We start from the raw sequence: 10,514 nt of genomic DNA, 5'->3' as shown, positions 1-10,514 counted from the left end.
AAAAATTTTATTTAGGGAATCATAGGCTCAATTTATCTTTTTTTCTATTTTTTTGGGGGGCAAGTTGTTCCTGTTTTAGAGGCTAGCCTATTAATGTTTATGCATACTATGTTGATCTCAAACCCAGGGGACCCTGCTGCCTGCTGCCTCTACCTCTGGAATGCTGGAATTACAGCCATATCCCCCTACAACAAACAGATATGACTAAATTGGAATGATTTCATTATTAAAGACTTCAAATAAAATTGTTCTCAGTTTAGGTACAAAGCTCAAAAGGATTAAAATCAATATAGAAATTGAAATATAATCCTAAAACCTTTTTTGTCTTGATCATTTTTTCCTAAATATTTTATTTTAATTTTTAGCATATACATTTATATTATTACACATGAATTTAAAAAAACACATACAGCAAGAAGAGCCATGAGACAATCAGGAATTATATAAATGTTACATTAAATTCTATAATGTTCCTATATTTTTTGCACCTTTTTTTGCAGTTGATCTTAGCTGTTTCAAATTTGTGGAATTTTTAGAATGTGTTTGGTTTACTTTTTCCTAAGAGATAGTCACTCACAAATAATTATGAACTCCTCCCATCTTTTTTCCATGGCTACCTGGCATAAGGTGTTTGTCAACCCAAGAAGCAAACATGCACTAGCAGAAACGTCCCGACCAAGTACTGTCTGTCAAGATATCAAAAAATGATTCAAATTCTATAGCAAATGGAGAAGGGATCCCATGAAATAATGAAGTCGTGAGAAACAGGGAACCTAAGGTAGTTCTGTGAAGATTTTCTTTTTATATTTACTAAACTTTGGCTGTTACTGAGATCATTATCATAAATTAAAATTTCTTTTTATTTAAAATAGATTGAGTAAATTTTCATCCAAATGTCTATGACATTCTAAATTTCTTGCAATTTTTAAAAGCACAGAGTTACTAGCCAACATTATAGCTAGTAATTTTGGTTGCATCCCTTTTTATTAGTAGACTTGAAGAAAGTATAAAATTCAATTCTCTTTAATTTACCCACATGAATATTTGTTTTCCAGATCAGGGGACATGTCTGATATATAAAGGAAAATAGCATTCTCTAATCCCTAAAATAATGCCAGATTTGAGAATCTCATTAACTAGGTAATAAATATTGTTTGCAGTAATTGTGACTTCTTTACACTTTATATTTATATTAATTTTGATATAATGTAACATTTTTATTTTTTATCTGAATCCACTATAACTCTCTTCCACACTTTCCTTATGGCATTCTTCATATCCTTATTCCTAAAAGTGTAAATCATAGGATTAAGCAAGGGGGATAGCATAGTGTAAAATATTGCTACCATTTTATCAGAGGAGAAAGCAGTAGGAGGCCTTGCATATGTAAATATACAGGGGACAAAGAACAAGACCACAACAGCAATGTGGGACCCACAAGTAGACAGAGCTTTCCATCGCCCTTCAGAGCTGTGGGATCTCAGAGAGAGCAAGATAAAACCATAGGACACAAGCAACAAGAAGAAGATTATGATGCAGATAAACCCACTGTTGGCAACCACCAAAAGGCCAAAGATGTGAGTGTCAGTGCAGGCAAGCTCCAATAATGGGTACAAGTCACATATGAAGTGATCGATGACATTGGGTCCACAGAAAGGCAGCTGTAAAGTGAAGATAATTTGTATGATAGAATGTAAGAATCCTCCTGCCCAGGCGACTCCCACCAGAGTGCCACAGAGCCTCCTAGTCATGATGGAAGAGTAGTGTAGGGGCTTGCAAATAGCCACATAGCGGTCATAGGCCATGGCTGTCAGGACAATCACCTCAGCCCCACCAAAAAAGTGTTCAGCAAAAAGTTGTATCATGCATCCTTTAAAGGAGATGGTTTTTCTCTTATAGAGAGAATCTATGATCATCTTGGGTGTCATGGCAGAGGAGAAGCTTGCATCCAGTAAAGACAGGAAAGACAGGAAGAAATACATAGGGGAGCCTAGCAGTGTAGGACTACATACAATGGTCACCACAATCATCATATTGCCCCCAATAGTTGCAAGGTAAACAAATAAGCACATGATAAATATTAGCTTTTGAACATTTGGGTTCTGTGAAAGTCCTAGAAAGACAAATTCAGTTACAAAACTTTGGTTTTGCATGGTTTCCAATCAAAAGACGAATGCCCAATAAAGAACATATAATTCTGCAATGATGATAAACATTTGTTTCAATCCAGTTTATAGTTTTGAGATTAACAAGGATTTAATATAGCCAGATCCAACACTGAGTGTTTGATTTCATTAAGAAAACAAAACAAAATAAAACAAAACAAAAAAACCTTCAGAGTGATAGTTGAAGATCAGATTGAGGCAGAGATAAGTTATAGATTACCTAAAACCTAGAGCCTTCTACGCATGAAAAAGGAAATAGCTACACGGGTGGAAAAAGATTGAAAATATTTTATGTAATTATAGATTTAGCAATTTACTCAAGATCTGAAATAGATTGATAGAGAGCCTTCTGATCCATTTACATCTTCGATCGTCAAGGAAGCGCATGGGGGACTAAATAACTGAGCAATGTCACATCTGTAAACAGAGCAGCCTTCACTCTCGGAGACAAGCAAACGTGGCTGCTACTTCAAGGTTCTGAAAATATAAACTGAATATTCTCTTCAGTAAATTTTTACCAGACTTCTGGGTAAAATCAAATGTAGTGCCAAGTTTTAAAAGTCATTTTATTTTTATAGAAGAGAAGTATGTTAATAAATGCACAGATATAGGCTTAAGGGTCATATATTGAGGTTTTTAAAAAATCATCATCTAAAGGTGGTACTGAAGTTCATAAAAACAAATATTGCTACGCCCGAGTTTTGTCATAATGATTAGTAATACAAAGAAAGCATTCCACAGGACACTAGCTATAAGTTTCCCAGTTTAATTGTAAGACTTTCCAGATATTAGACAGAACCTCTACATCCAAGCTGAAGTCTGATCCATTGAATAAACAAGGGAAATATAACAAATTTTCTTCTCCTTTAAGAACTTTAGAGGACAGCAAGCGTTATAGTGTCTCTTTCTACCTTTAAACCTTAAGGCTTTGTCAGGTTTGAGTAGGACATCTTAATAAAACAAACACAGAAAATAATGAAGAATTAGTCAGTGGCCCAGTAGCCTATAGGCAAGTTACCAACAGCTGTTACTGCTTAAGACTGGATTTCAGTGAGGGCTTTATTAAGAATTTTCCAAAGATTTATACAATCTTGCTTGGTCTGATCATGTATGACTCCTAATGATACATATAACTGAAACATAAATGACTTTCTCAAGAAGGAGAAATGTCCAGTTATAATAATATATCAACTTATCTCCTAGGATTATGATGCTTTATCTAACTGGAAAATATAACAATGTTCCCTATTGTAATTGTGTCATTTTAAAAGTTAAGTTGTTAAGTATCTAGTAAAATGCCTTACCCACATTCATTTACACTCGGGTGCACAGATGAAAATAATGAGTTCTCCTTACATGCTCTATTGACACGATTCAGTCAAGAAGCACGTTTGTGAGTATATATACATGCTCATACCTGTTAAAAATAAACAAAAGAATAATATTCTTTATTGTGGAAGTTCAAAGTAATCTTTCTTTATAAATTCTACTTGTAATTAATAGATATAATTTTAACTATGAATAAAATTTACAAATATGAAAAACCTACATTAGTTACTATCAGATTAATTTATCCTGCAATTATGTACAATAAATTCCAAAACAATTTAGAAACTATCATAAGGAACAGGAGGATAAAACAAACTTTAAATGATCGTGACATCAGGCAATATTAATCATAGAGGAAAATATGCCAGTTGGTGGCTCAAAGTTGGTTATCACAGCTTAAGGTTAAAGCAGGAAAGAGAATGGGGTAAAATCTCAGAAAATCAGCTCCTGACTCTTGCAGACCTGCCTGATACAGGAAGGACTACTTGTTCTGTGGCTGAGAGCAGATCACGTAAGGTTCTAAAAGCTCTCAAAGCCTCACATGACACTTCTGTGAATGAATCTGGTAAGAATGTATCTCAGTTGTCTCTTTTGAAAAAAAATTTATTGCATTTCTTTTTTACATATACATTTATATTATTACACATAAATAAAATAAACTACATACAGCAGAAAGAAACATAAAACAATCAGGAATTATATAAATGTTACATTCATACTAATTTGGCTATTTGCATTTGGCAAACTTGAAAAAACCATCTTTCCTATCTTGGTGAGTCTAAAATTCTGAATGAAAATCAACATCTATCATATCGCAACTCGATCAACCTAAAAACATTTATCTAAACCTAAAAACATCTTAACCCCTAAACAACCAAACTTAACTGTAAGACTAAACTATCTGGTCTTCAAGCCCATCAGAGTCTTGAGAAGGAATAAAACTTAATCACCAGAGTTAACCAGATTTCTTATTTCCAAAATGATAAAATAAATGAGATGATTCACTGCCTGAACAATCTCCCAAAACTCTTTATAAAGTTAGAGCAACATTTCCACCTTCTTGTCCAATATATCTGACAGACATATTTGCTTACCGTGTCTTGGCAGAATTTGACCTTTGACTCTGCCTGCATCCAAGGTTACCATTTTTTAGCATAGTTCTGTCTGTGGTAGAAATGAGGACATTTTTCCCAGTGGCTTGTTTGCCACATTTGAAGCCATCCCCATAAGGAAGTTCTCTGATGCTCAGTTGTTTCTTAAGGGAATGGGAAAGCCTGTATCATGAATGCAGTCAAAGTCTCAGGAGAAGATGGTGTTGAGGGGTGAGACCATGCCCCACAGAAGTAAGGATGACATTCCACTCCTAACTTCAGATGTACTATTACCAATGGTGATAGATATTTTCCAAGTTTTTAAAAATATATTTAAAAAATATTTTAAAAAAGCAATTTTTTTGGCCAGTCACAGCAATGAAATATGTATTTTTAATTTATAACATATCTATTTTTGCTATTATAATGACAATATTTCCCTTCCCTTTCTTTCTTTCAAATCTTGCCATATATTATTCCTTACTCTTCTGATTAGTTGTTATTATATACCTGTATGCATATGAATATATATTCCTAAATGTAACTTTCTTAGTCTGTATAATGTTAGTTGCATGTATGTTTCATGGTTGACCATTTAGTATTGGATAACAAATTTTTATACTCTTTCCTGGGGAATAATCTTTCTTCAATCTCAGCATTCTTTCATTGTCTATATTTCTTCCTGTACAACTGAGGCCTTGTGGACTTTCCCCTCTCCACCTCGGCATGTCTGTTGTTGCCACCCTTGTTCAGCTTGTGTTTAGGCAGTAATGTTGTTGAGACCTGTAGGTGTAGCTTCAGAAACTACCAGAAGACACAATCTCGCAGCAAACTCTGATCCTCTGGCTCTTACAGTCTTTCCACACACACTTCAGAAGTGTTCCCTGAGCTTTCGATGTGCGAGTACTTTGTAGGTGAATTCATCCAGACGGGGCTCCACCAATCTGCATTTTGAATGGTTGTGGTTTTCTGTAGTGGAGTCCGCCTTTTGCAAAGAAGAATTTCTTGATGAAAGAGAAAGACTACTTTATTAAACCAGCATAATCGGTAATGATAATCTAAATGTTTGTCCTTTTAGCAGTAGATAAATGTACGACACTGGCCCCAGAGCTATCCTATTCTGTGTGGCTTCATTAGTATCAAAGAAATAAAATTGACTGGGACAGTTAAAGAAAGATAAAACATAAATTAATTGGATAATTCTTATCACCTACCTCCTTAGCAAGTTTACTCAATTTAGACTTATTCAAAATAAAAGCTAATTTTTAAAAAGTGTTGTTTTCTACTATCAAATACCTAGCTCTGCCAGTTGAACAAACTAAGGTTTCGCGTGTCCTCTAACAAAGTACAGTAACACAGATCAAGCACAGAGGCCTGTAAAAGTCTAATAGTCACTATAACCACATTTTACAAAACATGTATCAATGATAGAAAATATTGAAGTCATCATGATTTTTAAGCAGCATCTATATAAGAAATAAAATTTAATTAGCATAGAATAAAATATGTTCTGTAAAAATTGTGCTGTCTTCAACTGTAACCCTTAATATTTCAATAAAAGTGATTCATTCATTTAGGTATTTTACAAAGCATATGATTAAATACTTCTGGAAACATAAATATGTTTAGAATATTAATATTAATAAACTTAGTCATAGAAACTTATAAACATAAATGAGACAGCATAACAATATAATGAAACATGATAAATTATAATACTAGCAAAAGAGAGAGCTGCCTAAAATAAGCATAGGAGATATGCATATAAATTAAACATTTGTTCCTCACCCATCTAGGTAAAAACAAAATGTCCTCTTCAGATTTCAGGATCTCTCTTGGTTTTGACTGATTTTTTATGATTGCCCCAAATGCTTCAATTTTCATAATCCTACTATTTCTGAAATGGATCAGGTGAGATTCTATTTCTGTGTTTCCACTGTTGCTCATTCCAGAGGTGCCTGATGTCTCTCCTGCTCTTGCTAAGTCATCTGTTTTAAGGAAAACTGTAAGCCATGACTAGAACTAACACAGTTCAGGGATTCAGGGCTTCAATTTTCCTGAACATTCTAAGGCAGGAACCTAGCATTATTCACAAACATAAAGCACAGTTAGGAGCAGTAAGTGAACATATTTAACTTAGAATATTCCACTCTATGACTTGTGTCATTCTTCTTACCTTAATATTCAAGTGGGTTGGTGTGTGGTTGTGGGCATGGTAAATCCTGTACAGTGCATTATTAAGTATAAAGAGGACAGTATTCCACAATTCTACATTAGGTTTCTGAAATCATTCTCTGAAAATTCACTGCTTAATCTTAAAAATGAGTAAAGGTTAGAAAATGTTTTAAAGCAATTCTGTTGGTGAGTTAAAATAAATATATTCTTGTTGACTTTTTAACTGAATTGGATTTAATTCATAGATAAGTTTTAAATGTTAATTTTATTAAACTTATGAGAACGGCTGCTTTGCTCCCCACTTCATAATTTTGATTATTTTTAAATGGCTTCAGCTTTTATTGGATGTTTATTATGCATCATCTCCCATCTACAAGTTTCACCATTGATCATAGCAGCCACATTTTAAACACTACATCCTAATTATATATCCCTTTTGAAAATTAAATAAAAGAATAATAAAGCTTACTTGTGCCAATTGATTCTAATGATGATCACCTCCTGTTTGATTTATATGGTTTCATTCATAGGTTTGCTCAGTTTCTGGTCAAACTCTAAGGCTCCTTCTAATTTTCCTTCTCATCTTGCACAAAGAGGAGGAGCATCTTCAGCAAACACCGCCCCTCATGTGCTGTCTACAGCACAGTATCAAGGAGAAACAAGAGAAGCCAAAGTTTCCTCCTTGATGTACAACTGGAATTTATGGAGTGGTCCATGGGATTTGAGAACATGTAGACCCACCCACCTGAGGACTTGGAAACTTTCCATCATCATGATTTTCGGAGCTGTAATCTGGAATGGTGTTACTTCTTCATGTGTTTATAAATTTCTATATCCCTAATGATTACAGGGTGTTATTTTTCTTTTCTTTGAAATTCTGCATTTCAATTTGAAGATGCTTCCAATGTAAAAGCTTAGTACAGAGATAAGACTACACACATTCAGAAAGGAAGCATGGGTTTTATGGGAAGGTAGAATGCTTATAAAAGAAGAAAATATATTTATAAACATAAATATTTATTGGTTGCCCCAAATCATGTGATCTTCTCTCAGAAACTGATTTTGCAATTCTTTGACTTTAAACTAAATGCAAATTGTTTAGCTATTAATTTTTCTCTTTTCTAGTAGAGTTGAGAATATAAAACTTCTCAGTATCGTGTTGGTAGAACATAGCACTGAGCCTGAGGCACGAGAAAAAATTGGTACTTAGCTCATGGAATATTTCAGGAAAGGCCTACAACAAAATACATCTGCTTTGTTCAGTTTTAAATATCACATTCTACTTAGTTTTCATACCTCACAGAAAAAGTAGAATTGAAGTAAATATATATATTCCTGTTATTTAAAAGTTTACAGTCATCCCCTACCACAAAACAATGTCTGGCATGCCTACATTTTTAATGCAGTTTTCATCCTGCTGCAAACTTTGAAACATACTAGATTTCCTACTGTTCTTATGACTTTCTTTGCTTAGTATTTTATTATATACTTCAGTGAAAGAAAAAGAGTTAGATTACAATCAAACACCTTCTGAAATAGAATAGGGAAGATAGTGTTAGAGAGACTGCATTGGTCCAGTTAGGAAGCTTTGGTTGTTGCCAAGGCATGAGTGGCACTACTAGACATAAGAATGGCTCAGAAAGCGGGGGGGGGGGGGGGGAGGAATCATGGCTGGTGATGAAGAGCTTGACAACTTCTCGGAGCTAGTGAGACTCTGGGTGTTAGATGGGAATCTCACTTCACTAAATCATCATTATCCCTAAACAGACCCTAAGTCTGTCTCTTTATACCTCTGATAAGTGTAGTCCTCGTCCTTCATCGAGAAGACTTCACTTTGAAGCAGATGGAGACCACTGCAGAAAAACACGATCCAAATGCTGACTTGTACAGCACAGTCTGAATGGCTATATCTATGCTGTAACTCAACACCTAAGGCTCAGGGAGCCTTGCAGAAGAGGGGGAAGAGACTGTACAAAACAGAGGATCCAGGAGTTTTCTGTGAGACTGTGTCTTCTAGAAATTTCAGAAGCTGCATCCATGATGTCTCACCAACATGACTGCCTAAAGACCTGCATTGAATAAAAATAATAGTACGCTAAAGTGGATAGATGAAAGACCGTGAGGCTGCAACTCTTCCCAAAGAACTACAGTCACTAAGGAGTGCTGTGGGTAAAATAAAAATAGTGTTCCCTGAGAAGAGAACACCAGGAAGTTACTCGATACCAAATAGCTATAAAAACATACATATAAATAACATTATACAGAATGAACAGAGTATATTTAGGAACACAATTATGATTTCAACAGTAAGAGAGGTAATATAAATAAACAAAAGAAATACTACTGTGTTCAGATATTTTTTAAAAAGAGACAAATTTTAAAGTTCAAATCAGGATTAAAAAACTCAGAGAAAGAAGGAGCCATGGACAAGGCATAAAAACTACAGGTGAAGGAAGAGTCACTTATGATTCCAACATTTGTGTAATATCCCACAACTTGCTCTCACCGTCAACTATATCACGACAAAATGCATAGTAAGTTTCCACAGAGAGATGCTCTCATATCTCTCATATTTCATCTTAGCCAATGATAAAAATTTACACACCAGAGTTCTTATTTGATGTCTAACAGATCTAGTTCTCCATTGTTATGTCCACATGTTTTTATTACTGTGACATTCATTCATATTCAGGCATATATATAAATTTAAGAACTGCTTTGTCAATTCCTATGTGAAAATGTTTTTCATTGTGGAGGCAAAGGAGGGGAGTAACAAATTCATAAAAAATTAAGACCTGATAGGCTGTGATCCTATGGTTGGGGAAGAGGTCCCCTTCGGTCTAAGGGAGGGGAACAGGGTGAAAAGGGGAGGGGACAGGAACATAAAAGTGAGGAGATAACAATTGGGATGTAATCTGAATAAATTATAAGAAAAATAAATTAATTAGTTAAATTAAATTTAAAAAGAAAAGGGCATCATAAAAAAAAATTGTGCACATAAACCAGAACTTAAATACTTTCTCTGAACTGTCCCTTCAGAGGATGCAAAGTATCTTCCTACTGTTATTATGCTTATACATATATGTCTACACACACACACACACACACACACACACACACACACACACTTCTCAGGCCTAGGAACCAGTTTGTATTTTTCTACACAACTTATTTATCCCTTTGCAATGGAGCCTCCTCTAAAACACTTATTTCACCTTACATCATGACTATTGATGCTGCAAAAATCAGGCTGACCATCTTCACCAGCTTTCAAGGCCTCTCCTCAAGACAATCACTTCTCTTTCTTTTAATTAAAACATTTATTTTACAAAGAATAATAAGTATATAAGAAAATATGAACAATATTTCCTCTTCGGTTTTATCTTTGTTTCTCCATTTATGTATTTATTTATTTATTCATTTACATCTTGATATCAGCCCACCCCTCTTCTCCACCCAGTAATAGACCCCCTGCACTCACCCCTCCCCTTCTCCTCAGAGAAGGTGATTGTCCCCCATGGATAGCACCCTGCCCCAGTACATTAAGTTGCTGCAGGCCTAGGCGCATCCTCTCCCACTGAGTCCAGAGAAGGAAGCCCTGTTAGAGGAATAGGGTGCAAAGGAAAGCGTTACAGTCAGAGAGGGCCTTTATTCCAGTTTCTGGGGAACCCACATGAAGACCAAGCTGCACATCTGATACATATGTGCAGGATTGGTACATATGTCCAGTCCATGCTTGCTCTTTGGTTGGTGT

General features: G+C 34.9%; 1 pseudogene; it reads right to left on the bottom strand.

Moving 5' to 3' along the window:
- Nucleotides 1–1,217: 1,217 nt before the first annotated feature.
- Nucleotides 1,218–6,154, bottom strand: LOC127192958 (olfactory receptor 4C15-like; annotated as a pseudogene).
- Nucleotides 6,155–10,514: the final 4,360 nt, after the last annotated feature.

Source organism: Acomys russatus, chromosome 8 (assembly GCF_903995435.1).
Source record: "Acomys russatus chromosome 8, mAcoRus1.1, whole genome shotgun sequence".
Lineage (NCBI taxonomy): Eukaryota > Metazoa > Chordata > Mammalia > Rodentia > Muridae > Acomys > Acomys russatus.
Note: the sequence above shows the minus strand (reverse complement) of the source record. Positions and strands in the feature narration are given on the sequence as shown.